The sequence below is a fragment of the Phyllobates terribilis genome, unplaced genomic scaffold (genome assembly GCF_046119375.1).
Source record: "Phyllobates terribilis strain yellow unplaced genomic scaffold, ASM4611937v1 Scaffold_108__1_contigs__length_5656254, whole genome shotgun sequence".
Classification (NCBI taxonomy): domain Eukaryota; kingdom Metazoa; phylum Chordata; class Amphibia; order Anura; family Dendrobatidae; genus Phyllobates; species Phyllobates terribilis.
In genome coordinates, this window is record NW_027362868.1 from 3,077,815 (window position 1) to 3,097,893 (window position 20,079).

The 20,079-nt window shown below is 45.3% G+C and overlaps 15 non-coding genes across 15 annotated transcripts; all 15 read left to right on the plus strand.

Moving 5' to 3' along the window:
* Window positions 1-554: 554 nt before the first annotated feature.
* LOC141200379 (U2 spliceosomal RNA) lies at window positions 555-745 on the plus strand. The gene has a single exon (XR_012272101.1). It is a non-coding gene; the product is annotated as a U2 spliceosomal RNA (small nuclear RNA).
* A 1,122-nt stretch (window positions 746-1,867) lies between these two features.
* Window positions 1,868-2,058, plus strand: LOC141199977 (U2 spliceosomal RNA). Its single transcript, XR_012271715.1, has one exon. It is a non-coding gene; the product is annotated as a U2 spliceosomal RNA (small nuclear RNA).
* Window positions 2,059-3,182: 1,124 nt separating this feature from the next.
* LOC141199978 (U2 spliceosomal RNA) lies at window positions 3,183-3,373 on the plus strand. The gene has a single exon (XR_012271716.1). It is a non-coding gene; the product is annotated as a U2 spliceosomal RNA (small nuclear RNA).
* A 1,120-nt stretch (window positions 3,374-4,493) lies between these two features.
* On the plus strand, window positions 4,494-4,684 carry LOC141199979 (U2 spliceosomal RNA). The gene has a single exon (XR_012271717.1). It is a non-coding gene; the product is annotated as a U2 spliceosomal RNA (small nuclear RNA).
* Window positions 4,685-5,805: 1,121 nt separating this feature from the next.
* Window positions 5,806-5,996, plus strand: LOC141199981 (U2 spliceosomal RNA). Its single transcript, XR_012271719.1, has one exon. It is a non-coding gene; the product is annotated as a U2 spliceosomal RNA (small nuclear RNA).
* Window positions 5,997-7,116: 1,120 nt separating this feature from the next.
* On the plus strand, window positions 7,117-7,307 carry LOC141200229 (U2 spliceosomal RNA). The gene has a single exon (XR_012271955.1). It is a non-coding gene; the product is annotated as a U2 spliceosomal RNA (small nuclear RNA).
* A 1,117-nt stretch (window positions 7,308-8,424) lies between these two features.
* Window positions 8,425-8,615, plus strand: LOC141199982 (U2 spliceosomal RNA). The gene has a single exon (XR_012271720.1). It is a non-coding gene; the product is annotated as a U2 spliceosomal RNA (small nuclear RNA).
* A 1,122-nt stretch (window positions 8,616-9,737) lies between these two features.
* On the plus strand, window positions 9,738-9,928 carry LOC141200351 (U2 spliceosomal RNA). Its single transcript, XR_012272073.1, has one exon. It is a non-coding gene; the product is annotated as a U2 spliceosomal RNA (small nuclear RNA).
* Window positions 9,929-11,051: 1,123 nt separating this feature from the next.
* LOC141200373 (U2 spliceosomal RNA) lies at window positions 11,052-11,242 on the plus strand. The gene has a single exon (XR_012272095.1). It is a non-coding gene; the product is annotated as a U2 spliceosomal RNA (small nuclear RNA).
* A 1,114-nt stretch (window positions 11,243-12,356) lies between these two features.
* LOC141199983 (U2 spliceosomal RNA) lies at window positions 12,357-12,547 on the plus strand. The gene has a single exon (XR_012271721.1). It is a non-coding gene; the product is annotated as a U2 spliceosomal RNA (small nuclear RNA).
* Window positions 12,548-13,667: 1,120 nt separating this feature from the next.
* On the plus strand, window positions 13,668-13,858 carry LOC141199984 (U2 spliceosomal RNA). Its single transcript, XR_012271722.1, has one exon. It is a non-coding gene; the product is annotated as a U2 spliceosomal RNA (small nuclear RNA).
* A 1,121-nt stretch (window positions 13,859-14,979) lies between these two features.
* Window positions 14,980-15,170, plus strand: LOC141199985 (U2 spliceosomal RNA). The gene has a single exon (XR_012271723.1). It is a non-coding gene; the product is annotated as a U2 spliceosomal RNA (small nuclear RNA).
* A 1,124-nt stretch (window positions 15,171-16,294) lies between these two features.
* LOC141199987 (U2 spliceosomal RNA) lies at window positions 16,295-16,485 on the plus strand. The gene has a single exon (XR_012271724.1). It is a non-coding gene; the product is annotated as a U2 spliceosomal RNA (small nuclear RNA).
* Window positions 16,486-17,605: 1,120 nt separating this feature from the next.
* Window positions 17,606-17,796, plus strand: LOC141200230 (U2 spliceosomal RNA). The gene has a single exon (XR_012271956.1). It is a non-coding gene; the product is annotated as a U2 spliceosomal RNA (small nuclear RNA).
* Window positions 17,797-18,918: 1,122 nt separating this feature from the next.
* Window positions 18,919-19,109, plus strand: LOC141200353 (U2 spliceosomal RNA). Its single transcript, XR_012272075.1, has one exon. It is a non-coding gene; the product is annotated as a U2 spliceosomal RNA (small nuclear RNA).
* Window positions 19,110-20,079: the final 970 nt, after the last annotated feature.

Below are 20,079 nucleotides of genomic sequence, written 5' to 3' on the forward strand. Positions count from 1 at the left end.
AAAAGTTTGGTTGATTAGTCTGTGGCATTCTTTTAAACTGTTGCTTATGGCGGTCTCTGTGAGCTTCTCAGTGACATTCAGCCATCCAGGTATCCCGCCTGCAGTAGACGGAATGTGGCAATGGAACGCTGGCTGCGCGTGTCATAATAGGCTCTGAGCCTTTATATACCTGCGCACAGCAGCAGCCACCTTCAGTCTGCTGCTGGACAGCCAGCAGCAGCAGCAGCAGGAGAGGTAATTAATCAGCAACCCTCCTGCTAAGGGTAGACAGCTGCTCGTTCCACCCCCCCCCCCGCCTTAATTGGTTCTCCTCCCTTCCAACGGTGTTGAGGCGGGTGGGAACAGCCGGGGGTTGAGGGTACTGTGCTAAAAGAGGTGGAGTTATGCAGATCTAAAACGCGTGGATTGCAGCAGCAGCAAGCCGAAAAGTGCAGGCATGTGAGGGATCTAGAGGTTGACAGCATGTCTTCTTAACGGGAGTCCAGGTGGCCATCTCCACAAATGGACTTTTCAGAATCCTTGGGTGGCACCGTAGTCGGAAACCAATTCTGGTTATCGCTTCTCGGCCTTTTGGCTAAGATCAAGTGTAGTATCTGTTCTTATCAGTTTAATATCTGATACGTCCCCTATCTGGGGACCATACATTAAATGGATTTTTAGAACAGGGAGATGGAAAAAGAGCTTGCTCTGTCCACTCCACGCATTGACCTGGTATTGCAGTATCTCCAGGACCGGTGCACCCCTTCTTTAATGCAGTTTCTAAAATCAGAAAGAATTGAATTCAATGCTTTTTGTTCATTTTGCTTGTTTGTCGGATTTTGGGATGGACTCTTTGGCTTTGCTTTTCTTCTCCTCATTGGATTTTTCATGTTAAAAGTTGCAGAAGCCAGATGACAAGCTCATTTTGGTTCAACTTCAGCAACTGTGCATTGCATTGCCATGTAATGTAATGTAATGCAATGCTATCTATCTAGCTCTCCCTCTATACTTCCTTTTGGATAAACAGACATATTAGGCAAGCATTTTGGAGCTTTCACCTAAATAACTACAGGTGGTGAGATAAGCTGCACAATATAATTGACCTTTCAGTATATTGTTGCACACACACCATCTATTTAGCAAATGCCCTTGTTATCAACAGCAGCCTTTTAAACTCACCTGAGCTAACAGGTATGTGAGCTGGTTACTCTGCTGCGCTTAAAATTTCTTTTTTGGTTTGCTACAATGCCTTTTCTGAAACGTTGTCTCCCTCTGCTGGAACACTGACTTCTTTCATTTAATGCCTGCAGACTATAAAAGAGAAACCAACCCAAAAAGTTTGGTTGATTAGTCTGTGGCATTCTTTTAAACTGTTGCTTATGGCGGTCTCTGTGAGCTTCTCAGTGACATTCAGCCATCCAGGTATCCCGCCTGCAGTAGACGGAATGTGGCAATGGAACGCTGGCTGCGCGTGTCATAATAGGCTCTGAGCCTTTATATACCTGCGCACAGCAGCAGCCACCTTCAGTCTGCTGCTGGACAGCCAGCAGCAGCAGCAGCAGGAGAGGTAATTAATCAGCAACCCTCCTGCTAAGGGTAGACAGCTGCTCGTTCCACCCCCCCCCCCCGCCTTAATTGGTTCTCCTCCCTTCCAACGGTGTTGAGGCGGGTGGGAACAGCCGGGGGTTGAGGGTACTGTGCTAAAAGAGGTGGAGTTATGCAGATGTAAAACGCGTGGATTGCAGCAGCAGCAAGCCGAAAAGTGCAGGCATGTGAGGGATCTAGAGGTTGACAGCATGTCTTCTTAACGGGAGTCCAGGTGGCCATCTCCACAAATGGACTTTTCAGAATCCTTGGGTGGCACCGTAGTCGGAAACCAATTCTGGTTATCGCTTCTCGGCCTTTTGGCTAAGATCAAGTGTAGTATCTGTTCTTATCAGTTTAATATCTGATACGTCCCCTATCTGGGGACCATATATTAAATGGATTTTTAGAACAGGGAGATGGAAAAAGAGCTTGCTCTGTCCACTCCACGCATTGACCTGGTATTGCAGTATCTCCAGGACCGGTGCACCCCTTCTTTAATGCAGTTTCTAAAATCAGAAAGAATTGAATTCAATGCTTTTTGTTCATTTTGCTTGTTTGTCGGATTTTGGGATGGACTCTTTGGCTTTGCTTTTCTTCTCCTCATTGGATTTTTCATGTTAAAAGTTGCAGAAGCCAGATGACAAGCTCATTTTGGTTCAACTTCAGCAACTGTGCATTGCATTGCCATGTAATGTAATGTAATGCAATGCTATCTATCTAGCTCTCCCTCTATACTTCCTTTTGGATAAACAGACATATTAGGCAAGCATTTTGGAGCTTTCACCTAAATAACTACAGGTGGTGAGATAAGCTGCACAATATAATTGACCTTTCAGTATATTGTTGCACACACACCATCTATTTAGCAAATGCCCTTGTTATCAACAGCAGCCTTTTAAACTCACCTGAGCTAACAGGTATGTGAGCTGGTTACTCTGCTGCGCTTAAAATTTCTTTTTTGGTTTGCTACAATGCCTTTTCTGAAACGTTGTCTCCCTCTGCTGGAACACTGACTTCTTTCATTTAATGCCTGCAGACTATAAAAGAGAAACCAACCCCAAAAGTTTGGTTGATTAGTCTGTGGCATTCTTTTAAACTGTTGCTTATGGCGGTCTCTGTGAGCTTCTCAGTGACATTCAGCCATCCAGGTATCCCGCCTGCAGTAGACGGAATGTGGCAATGGAACGCTGGCTGCGCGTGTCATAATAGGCTCTGAGCCTTTATATACCTGCGCACAGCAGCAGCCACCTTCAGTCTGCTGCTGGACAGCCAGCAGCAGCAGCAGCAGGAGAGGTAATTAATCAGCAACCCTCCTGCTAAGGGTAGACAGCTGCTCGTTCCACCCGCCCCCCCCCCGCCTTAATTGGTTCTCCTCCCTTCCAACGGTGTTGAGGCGGGTGGGAACAGCCGGGGGTTGAGGGTACTGTGCTAAAAGAGGTGGAGTTATGCAGATCTAAAACGCGTGGATTGCAGCAGCAGCAAGCCGAAAAGTGCAGGCATGTGAGGGATCTAGAGGTTGACAGCATGTCTTCTTAACGGGAGTCCAGGTGGCCATCTCCACAAATGGACTTTTCAGAATCCTTGGGTGGCACCGTAGTCGGAAACCAATTCTGGTTATCGCTTCTCGGCCTTTTGGCTAAGATCAAGTGTAGTATCTGTTCTTATCAGTTTAATATCTGATACGTCCCCTATCTGGGGACCATATATTAAATGGATTTTTAGAACAGGGAGATGGAAAAAGAGCTTGCTCTGTCCACTCCACGCATTGACCTGGTATTGCAGTATCTCCAGGACCGGTGCACCCCTTCTTTAATGCAGTTTCTAAAATCAGAAAGAATTGAATTCAATGCTTTTTGTTCATTTTGCTTGTTTGTCAGATTTTGGGATGGACTCTTTGGCTTTGCTTTTCTTCTCCTCATTGGATTTTTCATGTTAAAAGTTGCAGAAGCCAGATGACAAGCTCATTTTGGTTCAACTTCAGCAACTGTGCATTGCATTGCCATGTAATGTAATGTAATGCAATGCTATCTATCTAGCTCTCCCTCTATACTTCCTTTTGGATAAACAGACATATTAGGCAAGCATTTTGGAGCTTTCACCTAAATAACTACAGGTGGTGAGATAAGCTGCACAATATAATTGACCTTTCAGTATATTGTTGCACACACACCATCTATTTAGCAAATGCCCTTGTTATCAACAGCAGCCTTTTAAACTCACCTGAGCTAACAGGTATGTGAGCTGGTTACTCTGCTGCGCTTAAAATTTCTTTTTTGGTTTGCTACAATGCCTTTTCTGAAACGTTGTCTCCCTCTGCTGGAACACTGACTTCTTTCATTTAATGCCTGCAGACTATAAAAGAGAAACCAACCCCAAAAGTTTGGTTGATTAGTCTGTGGCATTCTTTTAAACTGTTGCTTATGGCGGTCTCTGTGAGCTTCTCAGTGACATTCAGCCATCCAGGTATCCCGCCTGCAGTAGACGGAATGTGGCAATGGAACGCTGGCTGCGCGTGTCATAATAGGCTCTGAGCCTTTATATACCTGCGCACAGCAGCAGCCACCTTCAGTCTGCTGCTGGACAGCCAGCAGCAGCAGCAGCAGGAGAGGTAATTAATCAGCAACCCTCCTGCTAAGGGTAGACAGCTGCTCGTTCCACCCCCCCCCCGCCTTAATTGGTTCTCCTCCCTTCCAACGGTGTTGAGGCGGGTGGGAACAGCCGGGGGTTGAGGGTACTGTGCTAAAAGAGGTGGAGTTATGCAGATCTAAAACGCGTGGATTGCAGCAGCAGCAAGCCGAAAAGTGCAGGCATGTGAGGGATCTAGAGGTTGACAGCATGTCTTCTTAACGGGAGTCCAGGTGGCCATCTCCACAAATGGACTTTTCAGAATCCTTGGGTGGCACCGTAGTCGGAAACCAATTCTGGTTATCGCTTCTCGGCCTTTTGGCTAAGATCAAGTGTAGTATCTGTTCTTATCAGTTTAATATCTGATACGTCCCCTATCTGGGGACCATATATTAAATGGATTTTTAGAACAGGGAGATGGAAAAAGAGCTTGCTCTGTCCACTCCACGCATTGACCTGGTATTGCAGTATCTCCAGGACCGGTGCACCCCTTCTTTAATGCAGTTTCTAAAATCAGAAAGAATTGAATTCAATGCTTTTTGTTCATTTTGCTTGTTTGTCGGATTTTGGGATGGACTCTTTGGCTTTGCTTTTCTTCTCCTCATTGGATTTTTCATGTTAAAAGTTGCAGAAGCCAGATGACAAGCTCATTTTGGTTCAACTTCAGCAACTGTGCATTGCATTGCCATGTAATGTAATGTAATGCAATGCTATCTATCTAGCTCTCCCTCTATACTTCCTTTTGGATAAACAGACATATTAGGCAAGCATTTTGGAGCTTTCACCTAAATAACTACAGGTGGTGAGATAAGCTGCACAATATAATTGACCTTTCAGTATATTGTTGCACACACACCATCTATTTAGCAAATGCCCTTGTTATCAACAGCAGCCTTTTAAACTCACCTGATCTAACAGGTATGTGAGCTGGTTACTCTGCTGCGCTTAAAATTTCTTTTTTGGTTTGCTACAATGCCTTTTCTGAAACGTTGTCTCCCTCTGCTGGAACACTGACTTCTTTCATTTAATGCCTGCAGACTATAAAAGAGAAACCAACCCAAAAAGTTTGGTTGATTAGTCTGTGGCATTCTTTTAAACTGTTGCTTATGGCGGTCTCTGTGAGCTTCTCAGTGACATTCAGCCATCCAGGTATCCCGCCTGCAGTAGACGGAATGTGGCAATGGAACGCTGGCTGCGCGTGTCATAATAGGCTCTGAGCCTTTATATACCTGCGCACAGCAGCAGCCACCTTCAGTCTGCTGCTGGACAGCCAGCAGCAGCAGCAGCAGGAGAGGTAATTAATCAGCAACCCTCCTGCTAAGGGTAGACAGCTGCTCGTTCCACCCCCCCCCCCGCCTTAATTGGTTCTCCTCCCTTCCAACGGTGTTGAGGCGGGTGGGAACAGCCGGGGGTTGAGGGTACTGTGCTAAAAGAGGTGGAGTTATGCAGATCTAAAACGCGTGGATTGCAGCAGCAGCAAGCCGAAAAGTGCAGGCATGTGAGGGATCTAGAGGTTGACAGCATGTCTTCTTAACGGGAGTCCAGGTGGCCATCTCCACAAATGGACTTTTCAGAATCCTTGGGTGGCACCGTAGTCGGAAACCAATTCTGGTTATCGCTTCTCGGCCTTTTGGCTAAGATCAAGTGTAGTATCTGTTCTTATCAGTTTAATATCTGATACGTCCCCTATCTGGGGACCATATATTAAATGGATTTTTAGAACAGGGAGATGGAAAAAGAGCTTGCTCTGTCCACTCCACGCATTGACCTGGTATTGCAGTATCTCCAGGACCGGTGCACCCCTTCTTTAATGCAGTTTCTAAAATCAGAAAGAATTGAATTCAATGCTTTTTGTTCATTTTGCTTGTTTGTCGGATTTTGGGATGGACTCTTTGGCTTTGCTTTTCTTCTCCTCATTGGATTTTTCATGTTAAAAGTTGCAGAAGCCAGATGACAAGCTCATTTTGGTTCAACTTCAGCAACTGTGCATTGCATTGCCATGTAATGTAATGTAATGCAATGCTATCTATCTAGCTCTCCCTCTATACTTCCTTTTGGATAAACAGACATATTAGGCAAGCATTTTGGAGCTTTCACCTAAATAACTACAGGTGGTGAGATAAGCTGCACAATATAATTGACCTTTCAGTATATTGTTGCACACACACCATCTATTTAGCAAATGCCCTTGTTATCAACAGCAGCCTTTTAAACTCACCTGAGCTAACAGGTATGTGAGCTGGTTACTCTGCTGCGCTTAAAATTTCTTTTTTGGTTTGCTACAATGCCTTTTCTGAAACGTTGTCTCCCTCTGCTGGAACACTGACTTCTTTCATTTAATGCCTGCAGACTATAAAAGAGAAACCAACCCAAAAAGTTTGGTTGATTAGTCTGTGGCATTCTTTTAAACTGTTGCTTATGGCGGTCTCTGTGAGCTTCTCAGTGACATTCAGCCATCCAGGTATCCCGCCTGCAGTAGACGGAATGTGGCAATGGAACGCTGGCTGCGCGTGTCATAATAGGCTCTGAGCCTTTATATACCTGCGCACAGCAGCAGCCACCTTCAGTCTGCTGCTGGACAGCCAGCAGCAGCAGCAGCAGGAGAGGTAATTAATCAGCAACCCTCCTGCTAAGGGTAGACAGCTGCTCGTTCCACCCCCCCCCCGCCTTAATTGGTTCTCCTCCCTTCCAACGGTGTTGAGGCGGGTGGGAACAGCCGGGGGTTGAGGGTACTGTGCTAAAAGAGGTGGAGTTATGCAGATCTAAAACGCGTGGATTGCAGCAGCAGCAAGCCGAAAAGTGCAGGCATGTGAGGGATCTAGAGGTTGACAGCATGTCTTCTTAACGGGAGTCCAGGTGGCCATCTCCACAAATGGACTTTTCAGAATCCTTGGGTGGCACCGTAGTCGGAAACCAATTCTGGTTATCGCTTCTCGGCCTTTTGGCTAAGATCAAGTGTAGTATCTGTTCTTATCAGTTTAATATCTGATACGTCCCCTATCTGGGGACCATATATTAAATGGATTTTTAGAACAGGGAGATGGAAAAAGAGCTTGCTCTGTCCACTCCACGCATTGACCTGGTATTGCAGTATTTCCAGGACCGGTGCACCCCTTCTTTAATGCAGTTTCTAAAATCAGAAAGAATTGAATTCAATGCTTTTTGTTCATTTTGCTTGTTTGTCGGATTTTGGGATGGACTCTTTGGCTTTGCTTTTCTTCTCCTCATTGGATTTTTCATGTTAAAAGTTGCAGAAGCCAGATGACAAGCTCATTTTGGTTCAACTTCAGCAACTGTGCATTGCATTGCCATGTAATGTAATGTAATGCAATGCTATCTATCTAGCTCTCCCTCTATACTTCCTTTTGGATAAACAGACATATTAGGCAAGCATTTTGGAGCTTTCACCTAAATAACTACAGGTGGTGAGATAAGCTGCACAATATAATTGACCTTTCAGTATATTGTTGCACACACACCATCTATTTAGCAAATGCCCTTGTTATCAACAGCAGCCTTTTAAACTCACCTGAGCTAACAGGTATGTGAGCTGGTTACTCTGCTGCGCTTAAAATTTCTTTTTTGGTTTGCTACAATGCCTTTTCTGAAACGTTGTCTCCCTCTGCTGGAACACTGAATTCTTTCATTTAATGCCTGCAGACTATAAAAGAGAAACCAACCAAAAAGTTTGGTTGATTAGTCTGTGGCATTCTTTTAAACTGTTGCTTATGGCGGTCTCTGTGAGCTTCTCAGTGACATTCAGCCATCCAGGTATCCCGCCTGCAGTAGACGGAATGTGGCAATGGAACGCTGGCTGCGCGTGTCATAATAGGCTCTGAGCCTTTATATACCTGCGCACAGCAGCAGCCACCTTCAGTCTGCTGCTGGACAGCCAGCAGCAGCAGCAGGAGAGGTAATTAATCAGCAACCCTCCTGCTAAGGGTAGACAGCTGCTCGTTCCACCCCCCCCCCCGCCTTAATTGGTTCTCCTCCCTTCCAACGGTGTTGAGGCGGGTGGGAACAGCCGGGGGTTGAGGGTACTGTGCTAAAAGAGGTGGAGTTATGCAGATCTAAAACGCGTGGATTGCAGCAGCAGCAAGCCGAAAAGTGCAGGCATGTGAGGGATCTAGAGGTTGACAGCATGTCTTCTTAACGGGAGTCCAGGTGGCCATCTCCACAAATGGACTTTTCAGAATCCTTGGGTGGCACCGTAGTCGGAAACCAATTCTGGTTATCGCTTCTCGGCCTTTTGGCTAAGATCAAGTGTAGTATCTGTTCTTATCAGTTTAATATCTGATACGTCCCCTATCTGGGGACCATATATTAAATGGATTTTTAGAACAGGGAGATGGAAAAAGAGCTTGCTCTGTCCACTCCACGCATTGACCTGGTATTGCAGTATCTCCAGGACCGGTGCACCCCTTCTTTAATGCAGTTTCTAAAATCAGAAAGAATTGAATTCAATGCTTTTTGTTCATTTTGCTTGTTTGTCGGATTTTGGGATGGACTCTTTGGCTTTGCTTTTCTTCTCCTCATTGGATTTTTCATGTTAAAAGTTGCAGAAGCCAGATGAAAAGCTCATTTTGGTTCAACTTCAGCAACTGTGCATTGCATTGCCATGTAATGTAATGTAATGCAATGCTATCTATCTAGCTCTCCCTCTATACTTCCTTTTGGGTAAACAGACATATTAGGCAAGCATTTTGGAGCTTTCACCTAAATAACTACAGGTGGTGAGATAAGCTGCACAATATAATTGACCTTTCAGTATATTGTTGCACACACACCATCAATTTAGCAAATGCCCTTGTTATCAACAGCAGCCTTTTAAACTCACCTGAGCTAACAGGTATGTGAGCTGGTTACTCTGCTGCACTTAAAATTTCTTTTTTGGTTTGCTACAATGCCTTTTCTGAAACGTTGTCTCCCTCTGCTGGAACACTGACTTCTTTCATTTAATGCCTGCAGACTATAAAAGAGAAACCAACCCAAAAAGTTTGGTTGATTAGTCTGTGGCATTCTTTTAAACTGTTGCTTATGGCGGTCTCTGTGAGCTTCTCAGTGACATTCAGCCATCCAGGTATCCCGCCTGCAGTAGACGGAATGTGGCATTGGAACGCTGGCTGCGCGTGTCATAATAGGCTCTGAGCCTTTATATACCTGCGCACAGCAGCAGCCACCTTCAGTCTGCTGCTGGACAGCCAGCAGCAGCAGCAGCAGGAGAGGTAATTAATCAGCAACCCTCCTGCTAAGGGTAGACAGCTGCTCGTTCCACCCCCCCCCCCCGCCTTAATTGGTTCTCCTCCCTTCCAACGGTGTTGAGGCGGGTGGGAACAGCCGGGGGTTAAGGGTACTGTGCTAAAAGAGGTGGAGTTATGCAGATCTAAAACGCGTGGATTGCAGCAGCAGCAAGCCGAAAAGTGCAGGCATGTGAGGGATCTAGAGGTTGACAGCATGTCTTCTTAACGGGAGTCCAGGTTGCCATCTCCACAAATGGACTTTTCAGAATCCTTGGGTGGCACCGTAGTCGGAAACCAATTCTGGTTATCGCTTCTCAGCCTTTTGGCTAAGATCAAGTGTAGTATCTGTTCTTATCAGTTTAATATCTGATACGTCCCCTATCTGGGGACCATATATTAAATGGATTTTTAGAACAGGGAGATGGAAAAAGAGCTTGCTCTGTCCACTCCACGCATTGACCTGGTATTGCAGTATCTCCAGGACCGGTGCACCCCTTCTTTAATGCAGTTTCTAAAATCAGAAAGAATTGAATTCAATGCTTTTTGTTCATTTTGCTTGTTTGTCGGATTTTGGGATTTACTCTTTGGCTTTGCTTTTCTTCTCCTCATTGGATTTTTCATGTTAAAAGTTGCAGAAGCCAGATGACAAGCTCATTTTGGTTCAACTTCAGCAACTGTGCATTGCATTGCCATGTAATGTAATGTAATGCAATGCTATCTATCTAGCTCTCCCTCTATACTTCCTTTTGGATAAACAGACATATTAGGCAAGCATTTTGGAGCTTTCACCTAAATAACTACAGGTGGTGAGATAAGCTGCACAATATAATTGACCTTTCAGTATATTGTTGCACACACACCATCTATTTAGCAAATGCCCTTGCTATCAACAGCAGCCTTTTAAACTCACCTCAGCTAACAGGTATGTGAGCTGGTTACTCTGCTGCGCTTAAAATTTCTTTTTTGGTTTGCTACAATGCCTTTTCTGAAACGTTGTCTCCCTCTGCTGGAACACTGACTTCTTTCATTTAATGCCTGCAGACTATAAAAGAGAAACCAACCCAAAAAGTTTGGTTGATTAGTCTGTGGCATTCTTTTAAACTGTTGCTTATGGCGGTCTCTGTGAGCTTCTCAGTGACATTCAGCCATCCAGGTATCCCGCCTGCAGTAGACGGAATGTGGCAATGGAACGCTGGCTGCGCGTGTCATAATAGGCTCTGAGCCTTTATATACCTGCGCACAGCAGCAGCCACCTTCAGTCTGCTGCTGGACAGCCAGCAGCAGCAGCAGCAGGAGAGGTAATTAATCAGCAACCCTCCTGCTAAGGGTAGACAGCTGCTCGTTCCACCCCCCCCCCCCCGCCTTAATTGGTTCTCCTCCCTTCCAACGGTGTTGAGGCGGGTGGGAACAGCCGGGGGTTGAGGGTACTGTGCTAAAAGAGGTGGAGTTATGCAGATCTAAAACGCGTGGATTGCAGCAGCAGCAAGCCGAAAAGTGCAGGCATGTGAGGGATCTAGAGGTTGACAGCATGTCTTCTTAACGGGAGTCCAGGTGGCCATCTCCACAAATGGACTTTTCAGAATCCTTGGGTGGCACCGTAGTCGGAAACCAATTCTGGTTATCGCTTCTCGGCCTTTTGGCTAAGATCAAGTGTAGTATCTGTTCTTATCAGTTTAATATCTGATACGTCCCCTATCTGGGGACCATATATTAAATGGATTTTTAGAACAGGGAGATGGAAAAAGAGCTTGCTCTGTCCACTCCACGCGTTGACCTGGTATTGCAGTATCTCCAGGACCGGTGCACCCCTTCTTTAATGCAGTTTCTAAAATCAGAAAGAATTGAATTCAATGCTTTTTGTTCATTTTGCTTGTTTGTCGGATTTTGGGATGGACTCTTTGGCTTTGCTTTTCTTCTCCTCATTGGATTTTTCATGTTAAAAGTTGCAGAAGCCAGATGACAAGCTCATTTTGGTTCAACTTCAGCAACTGTGCATTGCATTGCCATGTAATGTAATGTAATGCAATGCTATCTATCTAGCTCTCCCTCTATACTTCCTTTTGGATAAACAGACATATTAGGCAAGCATTTTGGAGCTTTCACCTAAATAACTACAGGTGGTGAGATAAGCTGCACAATATAATTGACTTTTCAGTATATTGTTGCACACACACCATCTATTTAGCAAATGCCCTTGTTATCAACAGCAGCCATTTAAACTCACCTGAGCTAACAGGAATGTGAGCTGGTTACTCTGCTGCGCTTAAAATTTCTTTTTTGGTTTGCTACAATGCCTTTTCTGAAACGTTGTCTCCCTCTGCTGGAACACTGACTTCTTTCATTTAATGCCTGCAGACTATAAAAGAGAAACCAACCCAAAAAGTTTGGTTGATTAGTCTGTGGCATTCTTTTAAACTGTTGCTTATGGCGGTCTCTGTGAGCTTCTCAGTGACATTCAGCCATCCAGGTATCCCGCCTGCAGTAGACGGAATGTGGCAATGGAACGCTGGCTGCGCGTGTCATAATAGGCTCTGAGCCTTTATATACCTGCGCACAGCAGCAGCCACCTTCAGTCTGCTGCTGGACAGCCAGCAGCAGCAGGAGAGGTAATTAATCAGCAACCCTCCTTCTAAGGGTAGACAGCTGCTCGTTCCACCCCCCCCCCGCCTTAATTGGTTCTCCTCCCTTCCAACGGTGTTGAGGCGGGTGGGAACAGCCGGGGGTTGAGGGTACTGTGCTAAAAGAAGTGGAGTTATGCAGATCTAAAACGCGTGGATTGCAGCAGCAGCAAGCCGAAAAGTGCAGGCATGTGAGGGATCTAGAGGTTGACAGCATGTCTTCTTAACGGGAGTCCAGGTGGCCATCTCCACAAATGGACTTTTCAGAATCTTTGGGTGGCACCGTAGTCGGAAACCAATTCTGGTTATCGCTTCTCGGCCTTTTGGCTAAGATCAAGTGTAGTATCTGTTCTTATCAGTTTAATATCTGATACGTCCCCTATCTGGGGACCATATATTAAATGGATTTTTAGAACAGGGAGATGGAAAAAGAGCTTGCTCTGTCCACTCCACGCATTGACCTGGTATTGCAGTATCTCCAGGACCGGTGCACCCCTTCTTTAATGCAGTTTCTAAAATCAGAAAGAATTGAATTCAATGCTTTTTGTTCATTTTGCTTGTTTGTCGGATTTTGGGATGGACTCTTTGGCTTTGCTTTTCTTCTCCTCATTGGATTTTTCATGTTAAAAGTTGCAGAAGCCAGATGACAAGCTCATTTTGGTTCAACTTCAGCAACTGTGCATTGCATTGCCATGTAATGTAATGTAATGCAATGCTATCTATCTAGCTCTCCCTCTATACTTCCTTTTGGATAAACAGACATATTAGGCAAGCATTTTGGAGCTTTCACCTAAATAACTACAGGTGGTGAGATAAGCTGCACAATATAATTGACCTTTCAGTATATTGTTGCACACACACCATCTATTTAGCAAATGCCCTTGTTATCAACAGCAGCCTTTTAAACTCACCTGAGCTAACAGGTATGTGAGCTGGTTACTCTGCTGCGCTTAAAATTTCTTTTTTGGTTTGCTACAATGCCTTTTCTGAAACGTTGTCTCCCTCTGCTGGAACACTGACTTCTTTCATTTAATGCCTGCAGACTATAAAAGAGAAACCAACCCAAAAAGTTTGGTTGATTAGTCTGTGGCATTCTTTTAAACTGTTGCTTATGGCGGTCTCTGTGAGCTTCTCAGTGACATTCAGCCATCCAGGTATCCCGCCTGCAGTAGACGGAATGTGGCAATGGAACGCTGGCTGCGCGTGTCATAATAGGCTCTGAGCCTTTATATACCTGCGCACAGCAGCAGCCACCTTCAGTCTGCTGCTGGACAGCCAGCAGCAGCAGCAGCAGGAGAGGTAATTAATCAGCAACCCTCCTGCTAAGGGTAGACAGCTGCTCGTTCCACCCCCCCCCCGCCTTAATTGGTTCTCCTCCCTTCCAACGGTGTTGAGGCGGGTGGGAACAGCCGGGGGTTGAGGGTACTGTGCTAAAAGAGGTGGAGTTATGCAGATCTAAAACGCGTGGATTGCAGCAGCAGCAAGCCGAAAAGTGCAGGCATGTGAGGGATCTAGAGGTTGACAGCATGTCTTCTTAACGGGAGTCCAGGTGGCCATCTCCACAAATGGACTTTTCAGAATCCTTGGGTGGCACCGTAGTCGGAAACCAATTCTGGTTATCGCTTCTCGGCCTTTTGGCTAAGATCAAGTGTAGTATCTGTTCTTATCAGTTTAATATCTGATACGTCCCCTATCTGGGGACCATATATTAAATGGATTTTTAGAACAGGGAGATGGAAAAAGAGCTTGCTCTGTCCACTCCACGCATTGACCTGGTATTGCAGTATCTCCAGGACCGGTGCACCCCTTCTTTAATGCAGTTTCTAAAATCAGAAAGAATTGAATTCAATGCTTTTTGTTCATTTTGCTTGTTTGTCGGATTTTGGGATGGACTCTTTGGCTTTGCTTTTCTTCTCCTCATTGGATTTTTCATGTTAAAAGTTGCAGAAGCCAGATGACAAGCTCATTTTGGTTCAACTTCAGCAACTGTGCATTGCATTGCCATGTAATGTAATGTAATGCAATGCTATCTATCTAGCTCTCCCTCTATACTTCCTTTTGGATAAACAGACATATTAGGCAAGCATTTTGGAGCTTTCACCTAAATAACTACAGGTGGTGAGATAAGCTGCACAATATAATTGACCTTTCAGTATATTGTTGCACACACACCATCTATTTAGCAAATGCCCTTGTTATCAACAGCAGCCTTTTAAACTCACCTGATCTAACAGGTATGTGAGCTGGTTACTCTGCTGCGCTTAAAATTTCTTTTTTGGTTTGCTACAATGCCTTTTCTGAAACGTTGTCTCCCTCTGCTGGAACACTGACTTCTTTCATTTAATGCCTGCAGACTATAAAAGAGAAACCAACCCAAAAAGTTTGGTTGATTAGTCTGTGGCATTCTTTTAAACTGTTGCTTATGGCGGTCTCTGTGAGCTTCTCAGTGACATTCAGCCATCCAGGTATCCCGCCTGCAGTAGACGGAATGTGGCAATGGAACGCTGGCTGCGCGTGTCATAATAGGCTCTGAGCCTTTATATACCTGCGCACAGCAGCAGCCACCTTCAGTCTGCTGCTGGACAGCCAGCAGCAGCAGCAGCAGGAGAGGTAATTAATCAGCAACCCTCCTGCTAAGGGTAGACAGCTGCTCGTTCCACCCCCCCCCCCGCCTTAATTGGTTCTCCTCCCTTCCAACGGTGTTGAGGCGGGTGGGAACAGCCGGGGGTTGAGGGTACTGTGCTAAAAGAGGTGGAGTTATGCAGATCTAAAACGCGTGGATTGCAGCAGCAGCAAGCCGAAAAGTGCAGGCATGTGAGGGATCTAGAGGTTGACAGCATGTCTTCTTAACGGGAGTCCAGGTGGCCATCTCCACAAATGGACTTTTCAGAATCCTTGGGTGGCACCGTAGTCGGAAACCAATTCTGGTTATCGCTTCTCGGCCTTTTGGCTAAGATCAAGTGTAGTATCTGTTCTTATCAGTTTAATATCTGATACGTCCCCTATCTGGGGACCATATATTAAATGGATTTTTAGAACAGGGAGATGGAAAAAGAGCTTGCTCTGTCCACTCCACGCATTGACCTGGTATTGCAGTATCTCCAGGACCGGTGCACCCCTTCTTTAATGCAGTTTCTAAAATCAGAAAGAATTGAATTCAATGCTTTTTGTTCATTTTGCTTGTTTGTCGGATTTTGGGATGGACTCTTTGGCTTTGCTTTTCTTCTCCTCATTGGATTTTTCATGTTAAAAGTTGCAGAAGCCAGATGACAAGCTCATTTTGGTTCAACTTCAGCAACTGTGCATTGCATTGCCATGTAATGTAATGTAATGCAATGCTATCTATCTAGCTCTCCCTCTATACTTCCTTTTGGATAAACAGACATATTAGGCAAGCATTTTGGAGCTTTCACCTAAATAACTACAGGTGGTGAGATAAGCTGCACAATATAATTGACCTTTCAGTATATTGTTGCACACACACCATCTATTTAGCAAATGCCCTTGTTATCAACAGCAGCCTTTTAAACTCACCTGAGCTAACAGGTATGTGAGCTGGTTACTCTGCTGCGCTTAAAATTTCTTTTTTGGTTTGCTACAATGCCTTTTCTGAAACGTTGTCTCCCTCTGCTGGAACACTGACTTCTTTCATTTAATGCCTGCAGACTATAAAAGAGAAACCAACCCAAAAAGTTTGGTTGATTAGTCTGTGGCATTCTTTTAAACTGTTGCTTATGGCGGTCTCTGTGAGCTTCTCAGTGACATTCAGCCATCCAGGTATCCCGCCTGCAGTAGACGGAATGTGGCAATGGAACGCTGGCTGCGCGTGTCATAATAGGCTCTGAGCCTTTATATACCTGCGCACAGCAGCAGCCACCTTCAGTCTGCTGCTGGACAGCCAGCAGCAGCAGCAGCAGCAGGAGAGGTAATTAATCAGCAACCCTCCTGCTAAGGGTAGACAGCTGCTCGTTCCACCCCCCCCCCCGCCTTAATTGGTTCTCCTCCCTTCCAACGGTGTTGAGGCGGGTGGGAACAGCCGGGGGTTGAGGGTACTGTGCTAAAAGAGGTGGAGTTATGCAGATCTAAAACGCGTGGATTGCAGCAGCAGCAAGCCGAAAAGTGCAGGCATGTGAGGGATCTAGAGGTTGACAGCATGTCTTCTTAACGGGAGTCCAGGTGGCCATCTCCACAAATGGACTTTTCAGAATCCTTGGGTGGCACCGTAGTCGGAAACCAATTCTGGTTATCGCTTCTCGGCCTTTTGGCTAAGATCAAGTGTAGTATCTGTTCTTATCAGTTTAATATCTGATACGTCCCCTATCTGGGGACCATATATTAAATGGATTTTTAGAACAGGGAGATGGAAAAAGAGCTTGCTCTGTCCACTCCACGCATTGACCTGGTATTGCAGTATCTCCAGGACCGGTGCACCCCTTCTTTAATGCAGTTTCTAAAATCAGAAAGAATTGAATTCAATGCTTTTTGTTCATTTTGCTTGTTTGTCGGATTTTGGGATGGACTCTTTGGCTTTGCTTTTCTTCTCCTCATTGGATTTTTCATGTTAAAAGTTGCAGAAGCCAGATGACAAGCTCATTTTGGTTCAGCTTCAGCAACTGTGCATTGCATTGCCATGTAAAGTAATGTAATGCAGTGCTATCTATCTAGCTCTCCCTCTATACTTCCTTTTGGATAAACAGACATATTAGGCAAGCATTTTGGAGCTTTCACCTAAATAACTACAGGTGGTGAGATAAGCTGCACAATATAATTGACCTTTCAGTATATTGTTGCACACACACCATCTATTTAGCAAATGCCCTTGTTATCAACAGCAGCCTTTTAAACTCACCTGAGCTAACAGGTATGTGAGCTGGTTACTCTGCTGCGCTTAAAATTTCTTTTTTGGTTTGCTACAATGCCTTTTCTGAAACGTTGTCTCCCTCTGCTGGAACACTGACTTCTTTCATTTAATGCCTGCAGACTATAAAAGAGAAACCAACCCAAAAAGTTTGGTTGATTAGTCTGTGGCATTCTTTTAAACTGTTGCTTATGGCGGTCTCTGTGAGCTTCTCAGTGACATTCAGCCATCCAGGTATCCCGCCTGCAGTAGACGGAATGTGGCAATGGAACGCTGGCTGCGCGTGTCATAATAGGCTCTGAGCCTTTATATACCTGCGCACAGCAGCAGCCACCTTCAGTCTGCTGCTGGACAGCCAGCAGCAGCAGCAGCAGGAGAGGTAATTAATCAGCAACCCTCCTGCTAAGGGTAGACAGCTGCTCGTTCCACCCCCCCCCCGCCTTAATTGGTTCTCCTCCCTTCCAACGGTGTTGAGGCGGGTGGGAACAGCCGGGGGTTGAGGGTACTGTGCTAAAAGAGGTGGAGTTATGCAGATCTAAAACGCGTGGATTGCAGCAGCAGCAAGCCGAAAAGTGCAGGCATGTGAGGGATCTAGAGGTTGACAGCATGTCTTCTTAACGGGAGTCCAGGTGGCCATCTCCACAAATGGACTTTTCAGAATCCTTGGGTGGCACCGTAGTCGGAAACCAATTCTGGTTATCGCTTCTCGGCCTTTTGGCTAAGATCAAGTGTAGTATCTGTTCTTATCAGTTTAATATCTGATACGTCCCCTATCTGGGGACCATATATTAAATGGATTTTTAGAACAGGGAGATGGAAAAAGAGCTTGCTCTGTCCACTCCACGCATTGACCTGGTATTGCAGTATTTCCAGGACCGGTGCACCCCTTCTTTAATGCAGTTTCTAAAATCAGAAAGAATTGAATTCAATGCTTTTTGTTCATTTTGCTTGTTTGTCGGATTTTGGGATGGACTCTTTGGCTTTGCTTTTCTTCTCCTCATTGGATTTTTCATGTTAAAAGTTGCAGAAGCCAGATGACAAGCTCATTTTGGTTCAACTTCAGCAACTGTGCATTGCATTGCCATGTAATGTAATGTAATGCAATGCTATCTATCTAGCTCTCCCTCTATACTTCCTTTTGGATAAACAGACATATTAGGCAAGCATTTTGGAGCTTTCACCTAAATAACTACAGGTGGTGAGATAAGCTGCACAATATAATTGACCTTTCAGTATATTGTTGCACACACACCATCTATTTAGCAAATGCCCTTGTTATCAACAGCAGCCTTTTAAACTCACCTGAGCTAACAGGTATGTGAGCTGGTTACTCTGCTGCGCTTAAAATTTCTTTTTTGGTTTGCTACAATGCCTTTTCTGAAACGTTGTCTCCCTCTGCTGGAACACTGACTTCTTTCATTTAATGCCTGCAGACTATAAAAGAGAAACCAACCCAAAAAGTTTGGTTGATTAGTCTGTGGCATTCTTTTAAACTGTTGCTTATGGCGGTCTCTGTGAGCTTCTCAGTGACATTCAGCCATCCAGGTATCCCGCCTGCAGTAGACGGAATGTGGCATTGGAACGCTGGCTGCGCGTGTCATAATAGGCTCTGAGCCTTTATATACCTGCGCACAGCAGCAGCCACCTTCAGTCTGCTGCTGGACAGCCAGCAGCAGCAGCAGCAGGAGAGGTAATTAATCAGCAACCCTCCTGCTAAGGGTAGACAGCTGCTCGTTCCACCCCCCCCCCCCGCCTTAATTGGTTCTCCTCCCTTCCAACGGTGTTGAGGCGGGTGGGAACAGCCGGGGGTTAAGGGTACTGTGCTAAAAGAGGTGGAGTTATGCAGATCTAAAACGCGTGGATTGCAGCAGCAGCAAGCCGAAAAGTGCAGGCATGTGAGGGATCTAGAGGTTGACAGCATGTCTTCTTAACGGGAGTCCAGGTTGCCATCTCCACAAATGGACTTTTCAGAATCCTTGGGTGGCACCGTAGTCGGAAACCAATTCTGGTTATCGCTTCTCAGCCTTTTGGCTAAGATCAAGTGTAGTATCTGTTCTTATCAGTTTAATATCTGATACGTCCCCTATCTGGGGACCATATATTAAATGGATTTTTAGAACAGGGAGATGGAAAAAGAGCTTGCTCTGTCCACTCCACGCATTGACCTGGTATTGCAGTATCTCCAGGACCGGTGCACCCCTTCTTTAATGCAGTTTCTAAAATCAGAAAGAATTGAATTCAATGCTTTTTGTTCATTTTGCTTGTTTGTCGGATTTTGGGATTTACTCTTTGGCTTTGCTTTTCTTCTCCTCATTGGATTTTTCATGTTAAAAGTTGCAGAAGCCAGATGACAAGCTCATTTTGGTTCAACTTCAGCAACTGTGCATTGCATTGCCATGTAATGTAATGTAATGCAATGCTATCTATCTAGCTCTCCCTCTATACTTCCTTTTGGATAAACAGACATATTAGGCAAGCATTTTGGAGCTTTCACCTAAATAACTACAGGTGGTGAGATAAGCTGCACAATATAATTGACCTTTCAGTATATTGTTGCACACACACCATCTATTTAGCAAATGCCCTTGCTATCAACAGCAGCCTTTTAAACTCACCTCAGCTAACAGGTATGTGAGCTGGTTACTCTGCTGCGCTTAAAATTTCTTTTTTGGTTTGCTACAATGCCTTTTCTGAAACGTTGTCTCCCTCTGCTGGAACACTGACTTCTTTCATTTAATGCCTGCAGACTATAAAAGAGAAACCAACCCAAAAAGTTTGGTTGATTAGTCTGTGGCATTCTTTTAAACTGTTGCTTATGGCGGTCTCTGTGAGCTTCTCAGTGACATTCAGCCATCCAGGTATCCCGCCTGCAGTAGACGGAATGTGGCAATGGAACGCTGGCTGCGCGTGTCATAATAGGCTCTGAGCCTTTATATACCTGCGCACAGCAGCAGCCACCTTCAGTCTGCTGCTGGACAGCCAGCAGCAGCAGCAGCAGGAGAGGTAATTAATCAGCAACCCTCCTGCTAAGGGTAGACAGCTGCTCGTTCCACCCCCCCCCCCCGCCTTAATTGGTTCTCCTCCCTTCCAACGGTGTTGAGGCGGGTGGGAACAGCCGGGGGTTGAGGGTACTGTGCTAAAAGAGGTGGAGTTATGCAGATCTAAAACGCGT